Source organism: Eucyclogobius newberryi, unplaced genomic scaffold (genome assembly GCF_026437365.1).
Source record: "Eucyclogobius newberryi isolate DKJ021-1_F unplaced genomic scaffold, fEucNew1.0.hap1 SCAF_8, whole genome shotgun sequence".
Classification (NCBI taxonomy): Eukaryota; Metazoa; Chordata; class Actinopteri; order Gobiiformes; family Gobiidae; genus Eucyclogobius; species Eucyclogobius newberryi.
Genome location: NW_027316500.1, coordinates 171314 through 196132, shown reverse-complemented (window position 1 = coordinate 196132; position 24819 = coordinate 171314). Strand labels below are relative to the sequence as shown.

The following is a 24819-nucleotide window of genomic DNA, read 5'->3' as shown; positions in this document are numbered from 1 at the left end:
TCATTTTGCTCATTTTGGTGTTTTTTCACATTTTAACCCATTTTCACCCCTTTTGCTCACAACTTCATACTACGGCCCGGAAAAACGACAGAGTCGCTCGGGTATAGTGTACTATTGCCGAAAAACGACAGAGTCCCTCGGGTATAGTGTACTATTTCGTTTTTTACTCTAAGTCCCTCAGGGGCATATGGTGCTATACTCTGATGGTCAGATCACCTCCAGGCCCCAGGGGAGTGCTTTTCTGGGGGCAAACAGTGCACTGATGATGGGGGATTATTTCATTTTGCTCATTTTGGTGTTTTTTCACATTTTAACCCATTTTCACCCCTTTTGCTCACAACTTCATACTACGGCCCGGAAAAACGACAGAGTCCCTCGGGTATAGTGTACTATTGCCGAAAAACGACAGAGTCTTTTCAGGCATAGTGTACTATTTCGGTTTTTACTCTAAGTCCCTCAGGGGCATATGGTGCTATACTCTGATGGTCAGATCACCTCCAGGCCCCAGGGGAGTGCTTTTCTGGGGGCAAACAGTGCACTGATGATGGGGGATTATTTCATTTTGCTCATTTTGGTGTTTTTTCACATTTTAACCCATTTTCACCCCTTTTGCTCACAACTTCATACTACGGCCCGGAAAAACGACAGAGTCCCTCGGGTATAGTGTACTATTGCCGAAAAACGACAGAGTCTTTTCAGGCATAGTGTACTATTTCGGTTTTTACTCTAAGTCCCTCAGGGGCATATGGTGCTATACTCTGATGGTCAGATCACCTCCAGGCCCCAGGGGAGTGCTTTTCTGGGGGCAAACAGTGCACTGATGATGGGGGATTATTTCATTTTGCTCATTTTGGTGTTTTTTCACATTTTAACCCATTTTCACCCCTTTTGCTCACAACTTCATACTACGGCCCGGAAAAACGACAGAGTCCCTCGGGTATAGTGTACTATTGCCGAAAAACGACAGAGTCCCTCGGGTATAGTGTACTATTTCGTTTTTTACTCTAAGTCCCTCAGGGGCATATGGTGCTATACTCTGATGGTCAGATCACCTCCAGGCCCCAGGGGAGTGCTTTTCTGGGGGCAAACAGTGCACTGATGATGGGGGATTATTTCATTTTGCTCATTTTGGTGTTTTTTCACATTTTAACCCATTTTCACCCCTTTTGCTCACAACTTCATACTACGGCCCGGAAAAACGACAGAGTCCCTCGGGTATAGTGTACTATTGCCGAAAAACGACAGAGTCTTTTCAGGCATAGTGTACTATTTCGGTTTTTACTCTAAGTCCCTCAGGGGCATATGGTGCTATACTCTGATGGTCAGATCACCTCCAGGCCCCAGGGGAGTGCTTTTCTGGGGGCAAACAGTGCACTGATGATGGGGGATTATTTCATTTTGCTCATTTTGGTGTTTTTTCACATTTTAACCCATTTTCACCCCTTTTGCTCACAACTTCATACTACGGCCCGGAAAAACGACAGAGTCCCTCGGGTATAGTGTACTATTGCCGAAAAACGACAGAGTCCCTCGGGTATAGTGTACTATTTCGGTTTTTACTCTAAGTCCCTCAGGGGCATATGGTGCTATACTCTGATGGTCAGATCACCTCCAGGCCCCAGGGGAGTGCTTTTCTGGGGGCAAACAGTGCACTGATGATGGGGGATTATTTCATTTTGCTCATTTTGGTGTTTTTTCACATTTTAACCCATTTTCACCCCTTTTGCTCACAACTTCATACTACGGCCCGGAAAAACGACAGAGTCCCTCGGGTATAGTGTACTATTGCCGAAAAACGACAGAGTCTTTTCAGGCATAGTGTACTATTTCGGTTTTTACTCTAAGTCCCTCAGGGGCATATGGTGCTATACTCTGATGGTCAGATCACCTCCAGGCCCCAGGGGAGTGCTTTTCTGGGGGCAAACAGTGCACTGATGATGGGGGATTATTTCATTTTGCTCATTTTGGTGTTTTTTCACATTTTAACCCATTTTCACCCCTTTTGCTCACAACTTCATACTACGGCCCGGAAAAACGACAGAGTCGCTCGGGTATAGTGTACTATTGCCGAAAAACGACAGAGTCCCTCGGGTATAGTGTACTATTTCGTTTTTTACTCTAAGTCCCTCAGGGGCATATGGTGCTATACTCTGATGGTCAGATCACCTCCAGGCCCCAGGGGAGTGCTTTTCTGGGGGCAAACAGTGCACTGATGATGGGGGATTATTTCATTTTGCTCATTTTGGTGTTTTTTCACATTTTAACCCATTTTCACCCCTTTTGCTCACAACTTCATACTACGGCCCGGAAAAACGACAGAGTCGCTCGGGTATAGTGTACTATTGCCGAAAAACGACAGAGTCCCTCGGGTATAGTGTACTATTTCGTTTTTTACTCTAAGTCCCTCAGGGGCATATGGTGCTATACTCTGATGGTCAGATCACCTCCAGGCCCCAGGGGAGTGCTTTTCTGGGGGCAAACAGTGCACTGATGATGGGGGATTATTTCATTTTGCTCATTTTGGTGTTTTTTCACATTTTAACCCATTTTCACCCCTTTTGCTCACAACTTCATACTACGGCCCGGAAAAACGACAGAGTCCCTCGGGTATAGTGTACTATTGCCGAAAAACGACAGAGTCTTTTCAGGCATAGTGTACTATTTCGGTTTTTACTCTAAGTCCCTCAGGGGCATATGGTGCTATACTCTGATGGTCAGATCACCTCCAGGCCCCAGGGGAGTGCTTTTCTGGGGGCAAACAGTGCACCGATGATGGGGGATTATTTCATTTTGCTCATTTTGGTGTTTTTTCACATTTTAACCCATTTTCACCCCTTTTGCTCACAACTTCATACTACGGCCCGGAAAAACGACAGAGTCCCTCGGGTATAGTGTACTATTGCCGAAAAACGACAGAGTCCCTCGGGTATAGTGTACTATTTCGGTTTTTACTCTAAGTCCCTCAGGGGCATATGGTGCTATACTCTGATGGTCAGATCACCTCCAGGCCCCAGGGGAGTGCTTTTCTGGGGGCAAACAGTGCACTGATGATGGGGGATTATTTCATTTTGCTCATTTTGGTGTTTTTTCACATTTTAACCCATTTTCACCCCTTTTGCTCACAACTTCATACTACGGCCCGGAAAAACGACAGAGTCCCTCGGGTATAGTGTACTATTGCCGAAAAACGACAGAGTCTTTTCAGGCATAGTGTACTATTTCGGTTTTTACTCTAAGTCCCTCAGGGGCATATGGTGCTATACTCTGATGGTCAGATCACCTCCAGGCCCCAGGGGAGTGCTTTTCTGGGGGCAAACAGTGCACCGATGATGGGGGATTATTTCATTTTGCTCATTTTGGTGTTTTTTCACATTTTAACCCATTTTCACCCCTTTTGCTCACAACTTCATACTACGGCCCGGAAAAACGACAGAGTCCCTCGGGTATAGTGTACTATTGCCGAAAAACGACAGAGTCCCTCGGGTATAGTGTACTATTTCGGTTTTTACTCTAAGTCCCTCAGGGGCATATGGTGCTATACTCTGATGGTCAGATCACCTCCAGGCCCCAGGGGAGTGCTTTTCTGGGGGCAAACAGTGCACTGATGATGGGGGATTATTTCATTTTGCTCATTTTGGTGTTTTTTCACATTTTAACCCATTTTCACCCCTTTTGCTCACAACTTCATACTACGGCCCGGAAAAACGACAGAGTCCCTCGGGTATAGTGTACTATTGCCGAAAAACGACAGAGTCTTTTCAGGCATAGTGTACTATTTCGGTTTTTACTCTAAGTCCCTCAGGGGCATATGGTGCTATACTCTGATGGTCAGATCACCTCCAGGCCCCAGGGGAGTGCTTTTCTGGGGGCAAACAGTGCACTGATGATGGGGGATTATTTCATTTTGCTCATTTTGGTGTTTTTTCACATTTTAACCCATTTTCACCCCTTTTGCTCACAACTTCATACTACGGCCCGGAAAAACGACAGAGTCGCTCGGGTATAGTGTACTATTGCCGAAAAACGACAGAGTCCCTCGGGTATAGTGTACTATTTCGTTTTTTACTCTAAGTCCCTCAGGGGCATATGGTGCTATACTCTGATGGTCAGATCACCTCCAGGCCCCAGGGGAGTGCTTTTCTGGGGGCAAACAGTGCACTGATGATGGGGGATTATTTCATTTTGCTCATTTTGGTGTTTTTTCACATTTTAACCCATTTTCACCCCTTTTGCTCACAACTTCATACTACGGCCCGGAAAAACGACAGAGTCCCTCGGGTATAGTGTACTATTGCCGAAAAACGACAGTCTTTTCAGGCATAGTGTACTATTTCGGTTTTTACTCTAAGTCCCTCAGGGGCATATGGTGCTATACTCTGATGGTCAGATCACCTCCAGGCCCCAGGGGAGTGCTTTTCTGGGGGCAAACAGTGCACTGATGATGGGGGATTATTTCATTTTGCTCATTTTGGTGTTTTTTCACATTTTAACCCATTTTCACCCCTTTTGCTCACAACTTCATACTACGGCCCGGAAAAACGACAGAGTCGCTCGGGTATAGTGTACTATTGCCGAAAAACGACAGAGTCCCTCGGGTATAGTGTACTATTTCGTTTTTTACTCTAAGTCCCTCAGGGGCATATGGTGCTATACTCTGATGGTCAGATCACCTCCAGGCCCCAGGGGAGTGCTTTTCTGGGGGCAAACAGTGCACTGATGATGGGGGATTATTTCATTTTGCTCATTTTGGTGTTTTTTCACATTTTAACCCATTTTCACCCCTTTTGCTCACAACTTCATACTACGGCCCGGAAAAACGACAGAGTCCCTCGGGTATAGTGTACTATTGCCGAAAAACGACAGAGTCTTTTCAGGCATAGTGTACTATTTCGGTTTTTACTCTAAGTCCCTCAGGGGCATATGGTGCTATACTCTGATGGTCAGATCACCTCCAGGCCCCAGGGGAGTGCTTTTCTGGGGGCAAACAGTGCACTGATGATGGGGGATTATTTCATTTTGCTCATTTTGGTGTTTTTTCACATTTTAACCCATTTTCACCCCTTTTGCTCACAACTTCATACTACGGCCCGGAAAAACGACAGAGTCGCTCGGGTATAGTGTACTATTGCCGAAAAACGACAGAGTCCCTCGGGTATAGTGTACTATTTCGTTTTTTACTCTAAGTCCCTCAGGGGCATATGGTGCTATACTCTGATGGTCAGATCACCTCCAGGCCCCAGGGGAGTGCTTTTCTGGGGGCAAACAGTGCACTGATGATGGGGGATTATTTCATTTTGCTCATTTTGGTGTTTTTTCACATTTTAACCCATTTTCACCCCTTTTGCTCACAACTTCATACTACGGCCCGGAAAAACGACAGAGTCCCTCGGGTATAGTGTACTATTGCCGAAAAACGACAGAGTCTTTTCAGGCATAGTGTACTATTTCGGTTTTTACTCTAAGTCCCTCAGGGGCATATGGTGCTATACTCTGATGGTCAGATCACCTCCAGGCCCCAGGGGAGTGCTTTTCTGGGGGCAAACAGTGCACTGATGATGGGGGATTATTTCATTTTGCTCATTTTGGTGTTTTTTCACATTTTAACCCATTTTCACCCCTTTTGCTCACAACTTCATACTACGGCCCGGAAAAACGACAGAGTCCCTCGGGTATAGTGTACTATTGCCGAAAAACGACAGAGTCCCTCGGGTATAGTGTACTATTTCGGTTTTTACTCTAAGTCCCTCAGGGGCATATGGTGCTATACTCTGATGGTCAGATCACCTCCAGGCCCCAGGGGAGTGCTTTTCTGGGGGCAAACAGTGCACTGATGATGGGGGATTATTTCATTTTGCTCATTTTGGTGTTTTTTCACATTTTAACCCATTTTCACCCCTTTTGCTCACAACTTCATACTACGGCCCGGAAAAACGACAGAGTCCCTCGGGTATAGTGTACTATTGCCGAAAAACGACAGAGTCTTTTCAGGCATAGTGTACTATTTCGGTTTTTACTCTAAGTCCCTCAGGGGCATATGGTGCTATACTCTGATGGTCAGATCACCTCCAGGCCCCAGGGGAGTGCTTTTCTGGGGGCAAACAGTGCACTGATGATGGGGGATTATTTCATTTTGCTCATTTTGGTGTTTTTTCACATTTTAACCCATTTTCACCCCTTTTGCTCACAACTTCATACTACGGCCCGGAAAAACGACAGAGTCCCTCGGGTATAGTGTACTATTGCCGAAAAACGACAGAGTCCCTCGGGTATAGTGTACTATTGCCGAAAAACGACAGAGTCCCTCGGGTATAGTGTACTATTGCCGAAAAACGACAGAGTCCCTCGGGTATAGTGTACTATTGCCGAAAAACGACAGAGTCCCTCGGGTATAGTGTACTATTGCCGAAAAACGACAGAGTCCCTCGGGTATAGTGTACTATTGCCGAAAAACGACAGAGTCCCTCGGGTATAGTGTACTATTGCCGAAAAACGACAGAGTCCCTCGGGTATAGTGTACTATTTCGGTTTTTACTCTAAGTCCCTCAGGGGCATATGGTGCTATACTCTGATGGTCAGATCACCTCCAGGCCCCAGGGGAGTGCTTTTCTGGGGGCAAACAGTGCACTGATGATGGGGGATTATTTCATTTTGCTCATTTTGGTGTTTTTTCACATTTTAACCCATTTTCACCCCTTTTGCTCACAACTTCATACTACGGCCCGGAAAAACGACAGAGTCCCTCGGGTATAGTGTACTATTGCCGAAAAACGACAGAGTCTTTTCAGGCATAGTGTACTATTTCGGTTTTTACTCTAAGTCCCTCAGGGGCATATGGTGCTATACTCTGATGGTCAGATCACCTCCAGGCCCCAGGGGAGTGCTTTTCTGGGGGCAAACAGTGCACTGATGATGGGGGATTATTTCATTTTGCTCATTTTGGTGTTTTTTCACATTTTAACCCATTTTCACCCCTTTTGCTCACAACTTCATACTACGGCCCGGAAAAACGACAGAGTCCCTCGGGTATAGTGTACTATTGCCGAAAAACGACAGAGTCCCTCGGGTATAGTGTACTATTGCCGAAAAACGACAGAGTCCCTCGGGTATAGTGTACTATTGCCGAAAAACGACAGAGTCCCTCGGGTATAGTGTACTATTGCCGAAAAACGACAGAGTCCCTCGGGTATAGTGTACTATTGCCGAAAAACGACAGAGTCCCTCGGGTATAGTGTACTATTGCCGAAAAACGACAGAGTCCCTCGGGTATAGTGTACTATTGGCTGGAAGCTCGGTTTTTTTTCTAAGTCCAGCAGGGGTATATGGTACTATATTCTGGTGGTCAGATCACCTCCAGGCCCCAGGGGAGTGCTTTTCTGGGGGCAAACTGTGCACTGATGATGGGGGATTATTTCATTTTGCTCATTTTGGTGTTTTTTCACATTTTAACCCATTTTCACCCCTTTTGCTCACATCTTCAAACTCGGGCCCTGATTACAAGTTCTGACCAAATGATGACAAACACGGTATTTATTATGTATTTTTTTTTTCATTTTTTTTATTTTTCCAACTTATACATCCATCATTGGTGCCAGGCAGGTTGTGGAGAAAGCAGTGAAGAAAGGAGAGAGCCATCACAGAAAAGATGTCCATCCAGGGTCAAGGTACCCTGCACTTTTACATATCCAAATGACAGCATTTAAAGTTTTTTAGCGTATGGTATCTCTCTTTGCATGGAACCGCACAGAGGCCAACGCCACACTGACGGCACCTGTACTTTGTTTGCCGCCTGCCTTTGGTACGAGAGCGGTCAGAGCACACGGTGCAGTCTGGACGTCCCTCTGCTTGACAAAGCCAATGACGCTCTGTGAGTCTCTGTGGCATTTCACCCTCCGGTCTTGAGCGCCTTTCTTGTTTTTTGGAGTGATCAGCCAGTAATGCATCAATAATGTTCTGAATGTAAACCTTTAAAGGTTTGTGTGGGCCTGGAGTGGATTTGGTGTATATGATGTGTGAGTTGACAATACTTATGCTTATAATGGCATTGAATATGCGATGATACCATTTCCGGGACCTGTGTGGAAAGAGGTATGTCTTCATCCTCTGGTCAGCAGTGTCCACTCCACCCATGTAGGCGTTGTACTGGTCGACACATACAGGTCTTTTGATGTCACGGAAGCCAGTGTCATCTGTCTTGGATCGGATCCTCCTCTGAACACAATCATTTCCATGGACTGTGGACAACATGGTGAGACGTTTAGTATCGTGCCAAGCACAAGCCAGGAGTTTTCCCTTTCTGCAAAAAACTGGGTCATCTCCTTTTTTCAGCTGTAAGACACTTTTACCAAGGCATTTTGGCATCCCCAACCTGGTAATCCTTACCGTCCCACACAGTCCAGTTTCCAAATCTGCTAATTCATTTGCAATTACAGGCGAGGTATAGTAACTGTCCATGTAAATCTCGTGTCCTTTGCCCGTAAAGGGAGAAACCAACTCACGGACAACTGCGTGTGTTGCACTGATGTTGCTTGCATTATTTTTGTACTGTCCAGTGTGCATTGACCAGCGCAAAACATACCCTGAACAGCTTTCACTCAGGGCATACACTCTATAGCCATATTTGTCAGGTTTATTCGGAGAGTAACATTTTAGTGAAGATCTCCCCTTGAAAGCTATTGTCATTTCATCTAAAGAAAGCTCCTTGATTGGACTGTAAACTGCTGCAAATTTGGGAATAATCAAATCTATTATTGGGCGGACTTTGAACAGTTTATCATGCCCGGGCTCGCCTGTTCTCACATAATCATTATTGTTGACAAAATGAAAGAACGAAAGAATGATTTCAAATCTGTTTCTTGACATTACATTTCCAAATCCAGGCGTTTGTGTAAGCCAAAATGTTCCCCAGTAATCCTCGATTTCAGGTTTCTCAACAAGGCCCATGGAGAGATGCAAAGCGAAGAAAGCTTTCATTTCGGTGACTGATACATCATACCACTCAAGAAATCTTGAATGTGGCTTCAGAATCATAGGTGCCATACACTGATGTGCATATCTATTTGTCTCATCAGTAATGAAAGTCCAAAACTGATCGGTCAGAAAGAGTGACAGAATATCAAATGGATTAGCATCCGTCAGATCCATCTCTCCTGTGTAGCCAACTGGGTCTTCAAAAGGTTTGATCCATGCCTCAAATACCTCGACCTCTCTCAGCATGTCCCAGCTCTCATCCACCGGGCAAGTTTTACTGCAGCCACTGGTTCCACTGGTTCCTCGCCTCCGTCTGTCCTTTGCACCTGTCCGTTGTTTCGAAGTCCCTTCATCTCCACTTGGAAATCCATAGTCACTCTCGGGGAGATAATTTCCTTCAGAGTCAGAATCTGCTGTAAATTGCATGCCACGTGTACTTCCTCCAGCCATTTTTTTCCTTACCGGATCTGCCCTGGATCATACCTGGCTAATAAAGGGAAGTTGCACCGAACCGACCAATGACTGAAGTGATTCATTTTCTACTATTATTTCATTAATTTCCTTGTACGGTAAAGTTGCATTTCTGCGACTTTGGCGCTTAAAGGGTTAGTTTGGATAAGCACTAATTTGATCGACTTTGGACCAAGTAGGACCCCTATTTTCATTTAAATGTGATTTTGTTTTTATTTTATGTTCAGTGCTATTTATGTTCTTTTTATTTCGATTTTTGCTCCCTGGTCGTGTCCTGTATTGTTTTATGTTTCATCGAAAGAAAAGAAAAAAGGACACACAGAACTAGTTCATTTTCTCGCTACGTTATGCCACACGTTTCGCTCCCTTGCCTAATTTGCTGAAAAAGTAGCCGAAATAGCTCAGTAGGGAGGGCGTTAGACTGAAGATCTAAAGGTCCCTGGTTCAATCCCGGGTTTCGGCAGGTGTACCTGAATGTTAGTCTTTGCTCAAAAATACAATGAATAGGAATGCTGGGTCTATTGGATATTTTGCGAGATCAGGACATAAATGGCCTGGAAAGGATCTATAAAACATAAACAGCATGCTTTCGTTGGAACATTGTTAGCATGAACATGTTTGGTAACATGTTTGGTTTTGCTGAATGTTGTACCCAAGACCTTCTGCGTGTAGGGCAGATGTGATGACCACCACACAATGAAACCATGAAGCAGAAGTTTGCCTACTTCAATGCTGCTCTCTTTGATATAGCCCAATGATCAAATGTCATACTTATTTTCAAAACAGGACATCCTGTAGAAAGGTGTGGTTCAACGGTATAGCGGTTAGCGCTCTGAATCCAGAGTTTTTCTTCATTTCTAATTGCAATTAGAGGGGTAACCCTTTTACAGGTATGTCAAGATTCTCGCCTCTGTGGCGCAATCGGCTAGCGCGTTCTGCTGGTAGGCGAATGGTTGGTGGTTCGTTTAGGGCCTGTTTAGTAAAAAGGAAATGCCTACTCTATTGTCTATGAAAAAGATTTACAAGGACAGTAAAGCCCACAAGAAGAGCCCTCAAACCCATACCTTTCTCCCTCAAGTTTACTGCTGCTACACTTTGCATTAAGAGAGGGAAAAGTATTGCTGCACATCAAGATTGTTTGCACTGTTTGCACAGCCTTGTTTCTCATTTTTTGGGCAAGGGATGATTGATGTAAAGACTTGTAGCTTTGGATCACCGTTATCCTTCCAAGGAGCAGTCTGCGGTTCCATGGTGTAATGGTTAGCACACTTTGAATCCAGCGATCCAAGTTCAAATCTCAGTGGAACCTTGAGTGCCCCGAGAGTAGCGTTACTCTTTTGAAAAAGTGCAGAAACAAGAAGAATCTTTGGGTAAAATCTGTGCTTACCCCCTGAAAGGAGCTAACCAAAGCATACAAACTAAACAAAGCTGTTAAAATCTGGAGCTGGTTTTCTTATGACCAAGCTTATGATTCAACGCCTGGATTACAAAAGGCGTAAACGTTTCACCGCATTGCAAAAGAAAATCAAATGAAAAGCATTGACGTTTTGAAGGAATCCTTTGACTTGGAGAGACAGGACTTTTATAGGACTTATTATGAGCAAGAAATGAAACAAAGAAATGACCACTATAATCCTCTGACAGTAATCTTCGTTGAAACCAATCAATCAGAACTTGCGAGGGGAATCATTTCTAAATGATCTCAATGCATTGGTAATCTGGACAACGTTCTGCTAATTATATTCTAAACCAATGGGAACGAGAAGTGAACCTGGTTTAGTCTGACCAAGAGTGTGGAAATGTAGGAACAGCCCTGAGGAAGACCACAAAATCACATGCCTGAAGGGGAAAAATATGTTTTTTTCACCACACCATGTCAAAGTGCCCATTATTCACAAGGAAATGCTAACTGCTGGAGAACCCAGCAGGCAAACCACTATCAGGTGTTTTGGGGCTGTGCTGTTGCTCAAAAATAATGGACTGAAATTCACAGGGCACTGCAGACTGTTTTTGACTTTGCCATCCCACTCAAATTTAAAACTATGTACTTGGGCCTCAACACTCCTGCCATGGACACAATAAATGGATACCCTTGGAACATACTTTTGGCTATAGAGAAAAAGGCCATCACAAAGAAATGCTCGACACCAACCACGCCAACGATCAAAGACTTGACTGACATAGTAACAGACATTAGACATTGGATGAATGGAAAACAGTGACATTCAGACTTAATTTGGTTAAGCACTAATTTGATCGACTTTGGACCAAGTAGGACCCCTATTTTCATTTAAATGTGATTTTGTTTTTATTTTATGTTTAGTGCTATTTATGTTCTTTTTATTTCGATTTTTGCTCCCTGGTCGCGTCCTGTATTGTTTTATGTTTAATCAAAAGAAAAGAAAAAAGGACACACAGAACTAGTTCATTTTCTCGCTACGTTATGCCACACGTTTCCCTCCCTTGCCTAATTTGCTGAAAAAGTAGCCGAAATAGCTCAGTTGGGACAGCGTTAGACTGAAGATCTAAAGGTCCCTGGTTCAATCCCGGGTTTCGGCAGGTGTACATGATTGTTAGTCTTTGCTCAAAAATACAATGAATAGGAATGCTGGGTCTATTGGATATTTTGCGAGATCAGGACATAAATGGCCTGGAAAGGATCTATAAAACATAAACAGCATGCTTTCGTTGGAACATTGTTAGCATGAACATGTTTGGTAACATGTTTGGTTTTGCTGAATGTTGTACCCAAGACCTTCTGCGTGTAGGGCAGATGTGATGACCACCACACAATGAAACCATGAAGCAGAAGTTTGCCTACTTCAATGCTGCTCTCTTTGATATAGCCCAATGATCAAATGTCATACTTATTTTCAAAACAGGACATCCTGTAGAAAGGTGTGGTTCAACGGTATAGCGGTTAGCGCTCTGAATCCAGAGTTTTTCTTCATTTCTAATTGCAATTAGAGGGGTAACCCTTTTACAGGTATGTGAAGATTCTCGCCTCTGTAGCGCAATCGGCTAGCGCGTTCTGCTGGTAGGCGAAAGGTTGGTGGTTCGTTTAGGGCCTGTTTAGTAAAAAGGAAATGCCTACTCTATTGTCTATGAAAAAAGATTTACAAGGACAGTAAAGCCCACAAGAAGAGCCCTCAAACCCATACCTTTCTCCCTCAAGTTTACTGCTGCTACACTTTGCATTAAGAGAGGGAAAAGTATTGCTGCACATCAAGATTGTTTGCACTGTTTGCACAGCCTTGTTTCTCATTTTTTGGGCAAGGGATGATTGATGTAAAGACTTGTAGCTTTGGATCACCGTTATCCTTCCAAGGAGCAGTCTGCGGTTCCATGGTGTAATGGTTAGCACACTTTGAATCCAGCGATCCGAGTTCAAATCTCAGTGGAACCTTGAGTGCCCCGAGAGTAGCGTTACTCTTTTGAAAAAGTGCAGAAACATGAAGAATCTTTGGGTAAAATCTGTGCTTACCCCCTGAAAGGAGCTAACCAAAGCATACAAACTAAACAAAGCTGTTAAAATCTGGAGCTGGTTTTCTTATGACCAAGCTTATGATTCAACGCCTGGATTACAAAAGGCGTAAACGTTTCACCGCATTGCAAAAGAAAATCAAATGAAAAGCATTGACGTTTTGAAGGAATCCTTTGACTTGGAGAGACAGGACTTTTATAGGACTTATTATGAGCAAGAAATGAAACAAAGAAATGACCACTATAATCCTCTGACAGTAATCTTCGTTGAAACCAATCAATCAGAACTTGCGAGGGGAATCATTTCTAAATGATCTCAATGCATTGGTAATCTGGACAACGTTCTGCTAATTATATTCTAAACCAATGGGAACGAGAAGTGAACCTGGTTTAGTCTGACCAAGAGTGTGGAAATGTAGGAACAGCCCTGAGGAAGACCACAAAATCACATGCCTGAAGGGGAAAAATATGTTTTTTTCACCACACCATGTCAAAGTGCCCATTATTCACAAGGAAATGCTAACTGCTGGAGAACCCAGCAGGCAAACCACTATCAGGTGTTTTGGGGCTGTGCTGTTGCTCAAAAATAATGGACTGAAATTCACAGGGCACTGCAGACTGTTTTTGACTTTGCCATCCCACTCAAATTTAAAACTATGTACTTGGGCCTCAACACTCCTGCCATGGACACAATAAATGGATACCCTTGGAACATACTTTTGGCTGTAGAGAAAAAGGCCATCACAAAGAAATGCTCGACACCAACCACGCCAACGATCAAAGACTTGACTGACATAGTAACAGACATTAGACATTGGATGAATGGAAAACAGTGACATTCAGACTTAATTTGGTTAAGCACTAATTTGATCGACTTTGGACCAAGTAGGACCCCTATTTTCATTTAAATGTGATTTTGTTTTTATTTTATGTTTAGTGCTATTTATGTTCTTTTTATTTCGATTTTTGCTCCCTGGTCGTGTCCTGTATTGTTTTATGTTTCTTCGAAAGAAAAGAAAAAAGGACACACAGAACTAGTTCATTTTCTCGCTACGTTATGCCACACGTTTCGCTCCCTTGCCTAATTTACTGAAAAAGAAGCCGAAATAGCTCAGTTGGGAGAGCCTTAGACTGAAGATCTAAAGGGCCCTGGTTCAATCCCGGGTTTCGGCAGGTGTACCTGAATGTTAGTCTTTGCTCAAAAATACAATGAATAGGAATGCTGGGTCTATTGGATATTTTGCGAGATCAGGACATAAATGGCCTGGAAAGGATCTATAAAACATAAACAGCATGCTTTCGTTGGAACATTGTTAGCATGAACATGTTTGGTAACATGTTTGGTTTTGCTGAATGTTGTACCCAAGACCTTCTGCGTGTAGGGCAGATGTGATGACCACCACACAATGAAACCATGAAGCAGAAGTTTGCCTACTTCAATGCTGCTCTCTTTGATATAGCCCAATGATCAAATGTCATACTTATTTTCAAAACAGGACATCCTGTAGAAAGGTGTGGTTCAACGGTATAGCGGTTAGCGCTCTGAATCCAGAGTTTTTCTTCATTTCTAATTGCAATTAGAGGGGTAACCCTGTTACGGGTATGTCAATATTCTCGCCTCTGTGGCGCAATCGGCTAGCGCGTTCTGCTGGTAGGCGAAAAGTTGGTGGTTCGAGCCCACCCAGGGACGACTGCTCACCTTGCCAGAGCAAGCAAGAAATAAAATCCCACAAGTAACCACTGAATGTAATTATGTAAGGAAACCAGGAAATCATTACGGCGCTGGGGCTTCCTTGGTCAAAGGGCCTGTTTAGTTAACAGGAAATGCCTACTTTTTGTCTATGAAAAAGATTTACAAGGACAGTAAAGCCCACAAGAAGAGCCCTCAAACCCATACCTTTCTCCCTCAAGTTTACTGCTGCTACACTTTGCATTAAGAGAGGGAAAAGTATTGCTGCACATCAAGATTGTTTGCACTGTTTGCACTCCTTGTTTCTGATTTTTTGGGCAAGGGATGATTGATGTAAGACTTGTAGCTTTGGATCACCGTTATCCTTCCAAGGAGCAGTCTGCGGTTCCATGGTGTAATGGTTAGCACACTTTGAATCCAGCGATCCGAGTTCAAATCTCAGTGGAACCTTGAGTGCCCCGAGAGGAGCGTTACTCTTTTGAAAAAGTGCAGAAACATGAAGAATCTTTGGGTAAAATCTGTGCTTACCCCCTGAAAGGAGCTAACCAAAGCATACAAACTAAACAAAGCTGTTAAAATCTGGAGCTGGTTTTCTTATGACCAAGCTTATGATTCAACGCCTGGATTACAAAAGGCGTAAACGTTTCACCGCATTGCAAAAGAAAATCAAATGAAAAGCATTGATGTGTTGAAGGAATCCTTTGACTTGGAGAGACAGGACTTTTATAGGACTTATTATAAGCAAGAAATGAAACAAAGAAATGACCACTATAATCCTCTGACAGTAATCTTCGTTGAAGCCAATCAATCAGAACTTGCGAGGGGAATCATTTCTAAATGATCTCAATGCATTGGTAATCTGGACGACGTTCTGCTAAGTATATTCTAAACCAATGGGAACGAGAAGTGAACCTGGTTTTGTCTGACCAAGAGTGTGGAAATGTAGGAACAGCCCTGAGGAAGACCACAAAATCACATGCCTGAAGGGGAAAAATATGTTTTTTTCACCACACCATATCAAAGTGCCCATTATTCACAAGGAAATGCTAACTGCTGGAGAACCCAGCAGGCAAACCACTATCAGGTGTTTTGGGGCTGTGCTGTAGCTCAAAAATAATGGACTGAAATTCACAGGGCACTGCAGACTGTTTTTGACTTTGCCATCCCACTCAAATTTAAAACTATGTACTTGGGCCTCAACACTCCTGCCATGGACACAATAAATGGATACCCTTGGAACATACTTTTGGCTGTAGAGAAAAAGGCCATCACAAAGAAATGCTCGACACCAACCACGCCAACGATCAAAGACTTGACTGACATAGTAACAGACATTAGACATTGGATGAATGGAAAACAGTGACATTCAGACTTAATTTGGATAAGCACTAATTTGATCGACTTTGGACCAAGTAGGACCCCTATTTTCATTTAAATGTGATTTTGTTTTTATTTTATGTTTAGTGCTATTTATGTTCTTTTTATTTCGATTTTTGCTCCCTGGTCGTGTCCTGTATTGTTTTATGTTTAATCGAAAGAAAAGAAAAAAGGACACACAGAACTAGTTCATTTTCTCGCTACGTTATGCCACACGTTTCGCTCCCTTGCCTAATTTACTGAAAAAGTAGCCGAAATAGCTCAGTTGGGAGAGCCTTAGACTGAAGATCTAAAGGTCCCTGGTTCAATCCCGGGTTTCGGCAGGTGTACCTGAATGTTAGTCTTTGCTCAAAAATACAATGAATAGGAATGCTGGGTCTATTGGATATTTTGCGAGATCAGGACATAAATGGCCTGGAAAGGATCTATAAAACATAAACAGCATGCTTTCGTTGGAACATTGTTAGCATGAACATGTTTGGTAACATGTTTGGTTTCGCTGAATGTTGTACCCAAGACCTTCTGCGTGTAGGGCAGATGTGATGACCACCACACAATGAAACCATGAAGCAGAAGTTTGCCTACTTCAATGCTGCTCTCTTTGATATAGCCCAATGATCAAATGTCATACTTATTTTCAAAACAGGACATCCTGTAGAAAGGTGTGGTTCAACGGTATAGCGGTTAGCGCTCTGAATCCAGAGTTTTTCTTCATTTCTAATTGCAATTAGAGGGGTAACCCTTTTACGAGGAAGTCAAGATTCTCGCCTCTGTGGCGCAATCGGCTAGCGCGTTCTGCTGGTAGGCGAAAAGTTGGTGGTTCGAGCCCACCCAGGGACGACTGCTCACCTTGCCAGAGCAAGCAAGAAATACAATCCCACAAGTAACCACTGAATGTAATTATGTAAGGAAACCAGGAAAGCATTACGGCGCTGGGGCTTCCTTGGTCAAAGGGCCTGTTTAGTTAACAGGAAATGCCTACTTTTTGTCTATGAAAAAGATTTACAAGGACAGTAAAGCCCACAAGAAGAGCCCTCAAACCCATACCTTTCTCCCTCAAGTTTACTGCTGCTACACTTTGCATTAAGAGAGGGAAAAGTATTGCTGCACATCAAGATTATTTGCACTGTTTGCACTCCTTGTTTCTCATTTTTTGGGCAAGGGATGATTGATGTAAGACTTGTAGCTTTGGATCACTGTTATCCTTCCAAGGAGCAGTCTGCGGTTCCATGGTGTAATGGTTAGCACACTTTGAATCCAGCGATCCGAGTTCAAATCTCAGTGGAACCTTGAGTGCCCCGAGAGTAGCGTTACTCTTTTGAAAAAGTGCAGAAACATGAAGAATCTTTGGGTAAAATCTGTGCTTACCCCCTGAAAGGAGCTAACCAAAGCATACAAACTAAACAAAGCTGTTAAAATCTGGAGCTGGTTTTCTTATGACCAAGCTTATGATTCAACGCCTGGATTACAAAAGGCGTAAACGTTTCACCGCATTGCAAAAGAAAATCAAATGAAAAGCATTGATGTGTTGAAGGAATCCTTTGACTTGGAGAGACAGGACTTTTATGGGACTTATTATAAGCAAGAAATGAAACAAAGAAATGACCACTATAATCCTCTGACAGTAATCTTCGTTGAAGCCAATCAATCATAACTTGCGAGGGGAATCATTTCTAAATGATCTCAATGCATTGGTAATCTGGACAACGTTCTGCTAAGTATATTCTAAACCAATGGGAACGAGAAGTGAACCTGGTTTTGTCTGACCAAGAGTGTGGAAATGTAGGAACAGCCCTGAGGAAGACCACAAAATCACATGCCTGAAGGAGAAAAATATGTTTTTTTCACCACACCATGTCAAAGTGCCCATTATTCACAAGGAAATGCTAACTGCTGGAGAACCCAGCAGGCAAACCACTATTAGGTGTTGTGGGGCTGTGCTGTTGCTCAAAAATAATGGACTGAAATTCACAGGGCACTGCAGACTGTTTTTGACTTTGCCATCCCACTCAAATTTAAAACTATGTACTTGGGCCTCAACACTCCTGCCATGGACACAATAAATGGATACCCTTGGAACATACTTTTGGCTGTAGAGAAAAAGGCCATCACAAAGAAATGCTCGACACCAACCACGCCAACGATCAAAGACTTGACTGACATAGTAACAGACATTAGACATTGGATGAATGGAAAACAGTGACATTCAGGCTTAATTTGGATAAGCACTAATTTGATCGACTTTGGACCAAGTAGGACCCCTATTTTCATTTAAATGTGATTTTGTTTTTATTTTATGTTTAGTGCTATTTATGTTCTTTTTATTTCGATTTTTGCTCCCTGGTCGCGTCCTGTATTGTTTTATGTTTAATCAAAAGAAAAGAAAAAAGGACACACAGAACTAGTTCATTTTCTCGCTACGTTATGCCACACGTTTCGCTCCCTTGCCTAATTTGCTGAAAAAGTAGTCGAAATAGCTCAGTTGGGAGAGCGTTAGACTGAAGATCTAAAGGTCCCTGGTTCAATCCCGGGTTTCGGCAGGTGTACATGATTGTTAGTCTTTGCTCAAAAATACAATGAATAGGAATGCTGGGTCTATTGGATATTTTGCGAGATCAGGACATAAATGGCCTGGAAAGGATCTATAAAACATAAACAGCATGCTTTCGTTGGAACATTGTTAGCATGAACATGTTTGGTAACATGTTTGGTTTTGCTGAATGTTGTACCCAAGACCTTCTGCGTGTAGGGCAGATGTGATGACCACCACACAATGAAACCATGAAGCAGAAGTTTGCCTACTTCAATGCTGCTCTCTTTGATATAGCCCAATGATCAAATGTCATACTTATTTTCAAAACAGGACATCCTGTAGAAAGGTGTGGTTCAACGGTATAGCGGTTAGCGCTCTGAATCCAGAGTTTTTCTTCATTTCTAATTGCAATTAGAGGGGTAACCCTTTTATGGGTATGTCAAGATTCTCGCCTCTGTGGCGCAATCGGCTAGCGTGTTCTGCTGGTAGGCGAAAGGTTGGTGGTTCGTTTAGGGCCTGTTTAGTAAAAAGGAAATGCCTACTCTATTGTCTATGAAAAAGATTTACAAGGACAGTAAAGCCCACAAGAAGAGCCCTCAAACCCATACCTTTCTCCCTCAAGTTTACTGCTGCTACACTTTGCATTAAGAGAGGGAAAAGTATTGCTGCACATCAAGATTGTTTGCACTGTTTGCACTCCTTGTTTCTCATTTTTTGGGCAAGGGATGATTGATGTAAAGACAACGGTATAGCGGTTAGCGCTCTGAATCCAGAGTTTTTCTTCATTTCTAATTGCATTTAGAGGGGTAACCCTGTTACGGGTATGTCAAGATTCTCGCCTCTGTGGCGCAATCGGCTAGCGCGTTCTGCTGGTAGGCGAAAAGTTGGTGGTTCGAGCCCACCCAGGGACGACTGCTCACCTTGCCAGAGCAAGCAAGAAATACAATCCCACAAGTAACCACTGAATGTAATTATGTAAGGAAACCAGGAAATCATTACGGCGCTGGGGCTTCCTTGGTCAAAGGGCCTGTTTAGTTAACAGGAAATGCCTACTTTTTGTCTATGAAAAAGATTTACAAGGACAGTAAAGCCCACAAGAAGAGCCCTCAAACCCATACCTTTCTCCCTCAAGTTTACTGCTGCTACACTTTGCATTAAGAGAGGGAAAAGTATTGCTGCACATCAAGATTGTTTGCACTGTTTGCACTCCTTGTTTCTCATTTTTTGGGCAAGGGATGATTGATGTAAGACTTGTAGCTTTGGATCACCGTTATCCTTCCAAGGAGCAGTCTGCGGTTCCATGGTGTAATGGTTAGCACACTTTGAATCCAGCGATCCGAGTTCAAATCTCAGTGGAACGTTGAGTGCCCCGAGAGTAGCGTTACTCTTTTGAAAAAGTGCAGAAACATGAAGAATCTTTGGGTAAAATCTGTGCTTACCCCCTGAAAGGAGCTAACCAAAGCATACAAACTAAACAAAGCTGTTAAAATCTGGAGCTGGTTTTCTTATGACCAAGCTTATGATTCAACGCCTGGATTACAAAAGGCGTAAACGTTTCACCGCATTGCAAAAGAAAATCAAATGAAAAGCATTGATGTGTTGAAGGAATCCTTTGACTTGGAGAGACAGGACTTTTATAGGACTTATTATAAGCAAGAAATGAAACAAAGAAATGACCACTATAATCCTCTGACAGTAATCTTCGTTGAAGCCAATCAATCAGAACTTGCGAGGGGAATCATTTCTAAATGATCTCAATGCATTGGTAATCTGGACAACGTTCTGCTAAGTATATTCTAAACCAATGGGAACGAGAAGTGAACCTGGTTTTGTCTGACCAAGAGTGTGGAAATGTAGGAACAGCCCTGAGGAAGACCACAAAATCACATGCCTGAAGGGGAAAAATATGTTTTTTTCACCACACCATGTCAAAGTGCCCATTATTCACAAGGAAATGCTAACTGCTGGAGAACCCAGCAGGCAAACCACTATCAGGTGTTTTGGGGCTGTGCTGTTGCTCAAAAATAATGGACTGAAATTCACAGGGCACTGCAGACTGTTTTTGACTTTGCCATCCCACTCAAATTTAAAACTATGTACTTGGGCCTCAACACTCCTGCCATAGACACAATAAATGGATACCCTTGGAACATACTTTTGGCTGTAGAGAAAAAGGCCATCACAAAGAAATGCTCGACACCAACTACGCCAACGATCAAAGACTTGACTGACATAGTAACAGACATTAGACATTGGATGAATGGAAAACAGTGACATTCAGACTTAATTTGGATAAGCACTAATTTGATCGACTTTGGACCAAGTAGGACCCCTATTTTCATTTAAATGTGATTTTGTTTTTATTTTATGTTTAGTGCTATTTATGTTCTTTTTATTTCGATTTTTGCTCCCTGGTCGTGTCCTGTATTGTTTTATGTTTCTTCGAAAGAAAAGAAAAAAGGACACACAGAACTAGTTCATTTTCTCGCTACGTTATGCCACACGTTTCGCTCCCTTGCCTAATTTACTGAAAAAGAAGCCGAAATAGCTCAGTTGGGAGAGCCTTAGACTGAAGATCTAAAGGGCCCTGGTTCAATCCCGGGTTTCGGCAGGTGTACCTGAATGTTAGTCTTTGCTCAAAAATACAATGAATAGGAATGCTGGGTCTATTGGATATTTTGCGAGATCAGGACATAAATGGCCTGGAAAGGATCTATAAAACATAAACAGCATGCTTTCGTTGGAACATTGTTAGCATGAACATGTTTGGTAACATGTTTGGTTTTGCTGAATGTTGTACCCAAGACCTTCTGCGTGTAGGGCAGATGTGATGACCACCACACAATGAAACCATGAAGCAGAAGTTTGCCTACTTCAATGCTGCTCTCTTTGATATAGCCCAATGATCAAATGTCATACTTATTTTCAAAACAGGACATCCTGTAGAAAGGTGTGGTTCAACGGTATAGCGGTTAGCGCTCTGAATCCAGAGTTTTTCTTCATTTCTAATTGCAATTAGAGGGGTAACCCTGTTACGGGTATGTCACGATTCTCGCATCTGTGGCGCAATCGGCTAGCGCGTTCTGCTGGTAGGCGAAAAGTTGGTGGTTCGAGCCCACCCAGGGACGACTGTTCACCTTGCCAGAGCAAGCAAGAAATACAATCCCACAAGTAACCACTGAATGTAATTATGTAAGGAAACCAGGAAATCATTACGGCGCTGGGGCTTCCTTGGTCAAAGGGCCTGTTTAGTTAACAGGAAATGCCTACTTTTTGTCTATGAAAAAGATTTACAAGGACAGTAAAGCCCACAAGAAGAGCCCTCAAACCCATACCTTTCTCCCTCAAGTTTACTGCTGCTACACTTTGCATTAAGAGAGGGAAAAGTATTGCTGCACATCAAGATTATTTGCACTGTTTGCACTCCTTGTTTCTCATTTTTTGGGCAAGGGATGATTGATGTAAGACTTGTAGCTTTGGATCACTGTTATCCTTCCAAGGAGCAGTCTGCGGTTCCATGGTGTAATGGTTAGCACACTTTGAATCCAGCGATCCGAGTTCAAATCTCAGTGGAACGTTGAGTGCCCCGAGAGTAGCGTTACTCTTTTGAAAAAGTGCAGAAACATGAAGAATCTTTGGGTAAAATCTGTGCTTACCCCCTGAAAGGAGCTAACCAAAGCATACAAACTAAACAAAGCTGTTAAAATCTGGAGCTGGTTTTCTTATGACCAAGCTTATGATTCAACGCCTGGATTACAAAAGGCGTAAACGTTTCACCGCATTGCAAAAGAAAATCAAATGAAAAGCATTGATGTGTTGAAGGAATCCTTTGACTTGGAGAGACAGGACTTTTATGGGACTTATTATAAGCAAGAAATGAAACAAAGAAATGACCACTATAATCCTCTGACAGTAATCTTCGTTGAAGCCAATCAATCAGAACTTGCGAGGGGAATCATTTCTAAATGATCTCAATGCATTGGTAATCTGGACAACGTTCTGCTAAGTATATTCTAAACCAATGGGAACGAGAAGTGAACCTGGTTTTGTCTGACCAAGAGTGTGGAAATGTAGGAACAGCCCTGAGGAAGACCACAAAATCACATGCCTGAAGGGGAAAAATATGTTTTTTTCACCACACCATGTCAAAGTGCCCATTATTCACAAGGAAATGCTAACTGCTGGAGAACCCAGCAGGCAAACCACTATTAGGTGTTGTGGGGCTGTGCTGTTGCTCAAAAATAATGGACTGAAATTCACAGGGCACTGCAGACTGTTTTTGACTTTGCCATCCCACTCAAATTTAAAACTATGTACTTGGGCCTCAACACTCCTGCCATGGACACAATAAATGGATACCCTTGGAACATACTTTTGGCTGTAGAGAAAAAGGCCATCACAAAGAAATGCTCGACACCAACCACGCCAACGATCAAAGACTTGACTGACATAGTAACAGACATTAGACATTGGATGAATGGAAAACAGTGACATTCAGGCTTAATTTGGATAAGCACTAATTTGATCGACTTTGGACCAAGTAGGACCCCTATTTTCATTTAAATGTGATTTTGTTTTTATTTTATGTTTAGTGCTATTTATGTTCTTTTTATTTCGATTTTTGCTCCCTGGTCGTGTCCTGTATTGTTTTATGTTTAATCGAAAGAAAAGAAAAAAGGACACACAGAACTAGTTCATTTTCTCGCTACGTTATGCCACACGTTTTGATCCCTTGCCTAATTCGGTGAAAAAGTAGCCAAAATAGCACAGTTGGGAGAGCGTTAGACTGCAGATCTAAAGGTCCCTGGTTCAATCCCGGGTTTCGGCAGGTGTACCTGAATGTTAGTCTTTGCTCAAAAATACAATGAATAGGAATGCTGGGTCTATTGGATATTTTGCGAGATCAGGACATAAATGGCCTGGAAAGGATCTATAAAACATAAACAGCATGCTTTCGTTGGAACATTGTTAGCATGAACATGTTTGGTAACATGTTTGGTTTTGCTGAATGTTGTACCCAAGACCTTCTGCGTGTAGGGCAGATGTGATGACCACCACACAATGAAACCATGAAGCAGAAGTTTGCCTACTTCAATGCTGCTCTCTTTGATATAGCCCAATGATCAAATGTCATACTTATTTTCAAAACAGGACATCCTGTAGAAAGGTGTGGTTCAACGGTATAGCGGTTAGAGCTCTGAATCCAGAGTTTTTATTCATTTCTAATTGCAATTAGAGGGGTAACCCTTTTACGGGTATGTCAAGATTCTCGCCTCTGTGGCGCAATCGGCTAGCGCGTTCTGCTGGTAGGTGAAAAGTTGGTGGTTTGAGCCCACCCAGGGACGACTGCTCACCTTGCCAGAGCAAGCAAGAAATACAATCCCACAAGTAACCACTGAATGTAATTATCTAAGGAAACCAGGAAATCATTACGGCGCTGGGGCTTCCTTGGTCTAAGGGCCTGTTTAGTTAACAGGAAATGCCTACTTTTTGTCTATGAAAAAGATTTACAAGGACAGTAAAGCCCACAAGAAGAGCCCTCAAACCCATACCTTTCTCCCTCAAGTTTACTGCTGCTACACTTTGCATTAAGAGAGGGAAAAGTATTGCTGCACATCAAGATTGTTTGCACTGTTTGCACTCCTTGTTTCTCATTTTTTGGGCAAGGGATGATTGATGTAAGACTTGTAGCTTTGGATCACCGTTATCCTTCCAAGGAGCAGTCTGCGGTTCCATGGTGTAATGGTTAGCACACTTTGAATCCAGCGATCCGAGTTCAAATCTCAGTGGAACCTTGAGTGCCCCGAGAGTAGCGTTACTCTTTTGAAAAAGTGCAGAAACATGAAGAATCTTTGGGTAAAATCTGTGCTTACCCCCTGAAAGGAGCTAACCAAAGCATACAAACTAAACAAAGCTGTTAAAATCTGGAGCTGGTTTTCTTATGACCAAGCTTATGATTCAACGCCTGGATTACAAAAGGCGTAAACGTTTCACCGCATTGCAAAAGAAAATCAAATGAAAAGCATTGATGTGTTGAAGGAATCCTTTGACTTGGAGAGACAGGACTTTTATAGGACTTATTATAAGCAAGAAATGAAACAAAGAAATGACCACTATAATCCTCTGACAGTAATCTTCGTTGAAGCCAATCAATCAGAACTTGCGAGGGGAATCATTTCTAAATGATCTCAATGCATTGGTAATCTGGACAACGTTCTGCTAAGTATATTCTAAACCAATGGGAACAAGAAGTGAACCTGGTTTTGTCTGACCAAGAGTGTGGAAATGTAGGAACAGC

General features: G+C 42.8%; 7 non-coding genes across 7 annotated transcripts; all 7 read left to right on the top strand.

Annotated features, from left to right (window-relative positions):
- Positions 1-9828: 9828 nt before the first annotated feature.
- Positions 9829-9901, top strand: trnaf-gaa (transfer RNA phenylalanine (anticodon GAA)). The gene has a single exon. It is a non-coding gene; the product is annotated as a tRNA-Phe (tRNA).
- A 2023-nt stretch (positions 9902-11924) lies between these two features.
- trnaf-gaa (transfer RNA phenylalanine (anticodon GAA)) lies at positions 11925-11997 on the top strand. The gene has a single exon. It is a non-coding gene; the product is annotated as a tRNA-Phe (tRNA).
- A 2024-nt stretch (positions 11998-14021) lies between these two features.
- On the top strand, positions 14022-14094 carry trnaf-gaa (transfer RNA phenylalanine (anticodon GAA)). The gene has a single exon. It is a non-coding gene; the product is annotated as a tRNA-Phe (tRNA).
- Positions 14095-16238: 2144 nt separating this feature from the next.
- trnaf-gaa (transfer RNA phenylalanine (anticodon GAA)) lies at positions 16239-16311 on the top strand. The gene has a single exon. It is a non-coding gene; the product is annotated as a tRNA-Phe (tRNA).
- Positions 16312-18455: 2144 nt separating this feature from the next.
- On the top strand, positions 18456-18528 carry trnaf-gaa (transfer RNA phenylalanine (anticodon GAA)). The gene has a single exon. It is a non-coding gene; the product is annotated as a tRNA-Phe (tRNA).
- Positions 18529-21059: 2531 nt separating this feature from the next.
- Positions 21060-21132, top strand: trnaf-gaa (transfer RNA phenylalanine (anticodon GAA)). The gene has a single exon. It is a non-coding gene; the product is annotated as a tRNA-Phe (tRNA).
- Positions 21133-23276: 2144 nt separating this feature from the next.
- On the top strand, positions 23277-23349 carry trnac-gca (transfer RNA cysteine (anticodon GCA)). Its single transcript has one exon. It is a non-coding gene; the product is annotated as a tRNA-Cys (tRNA).
- The last annotated feature ends 1470 nt before the right edge of the window (positions 23350-24819 follow it).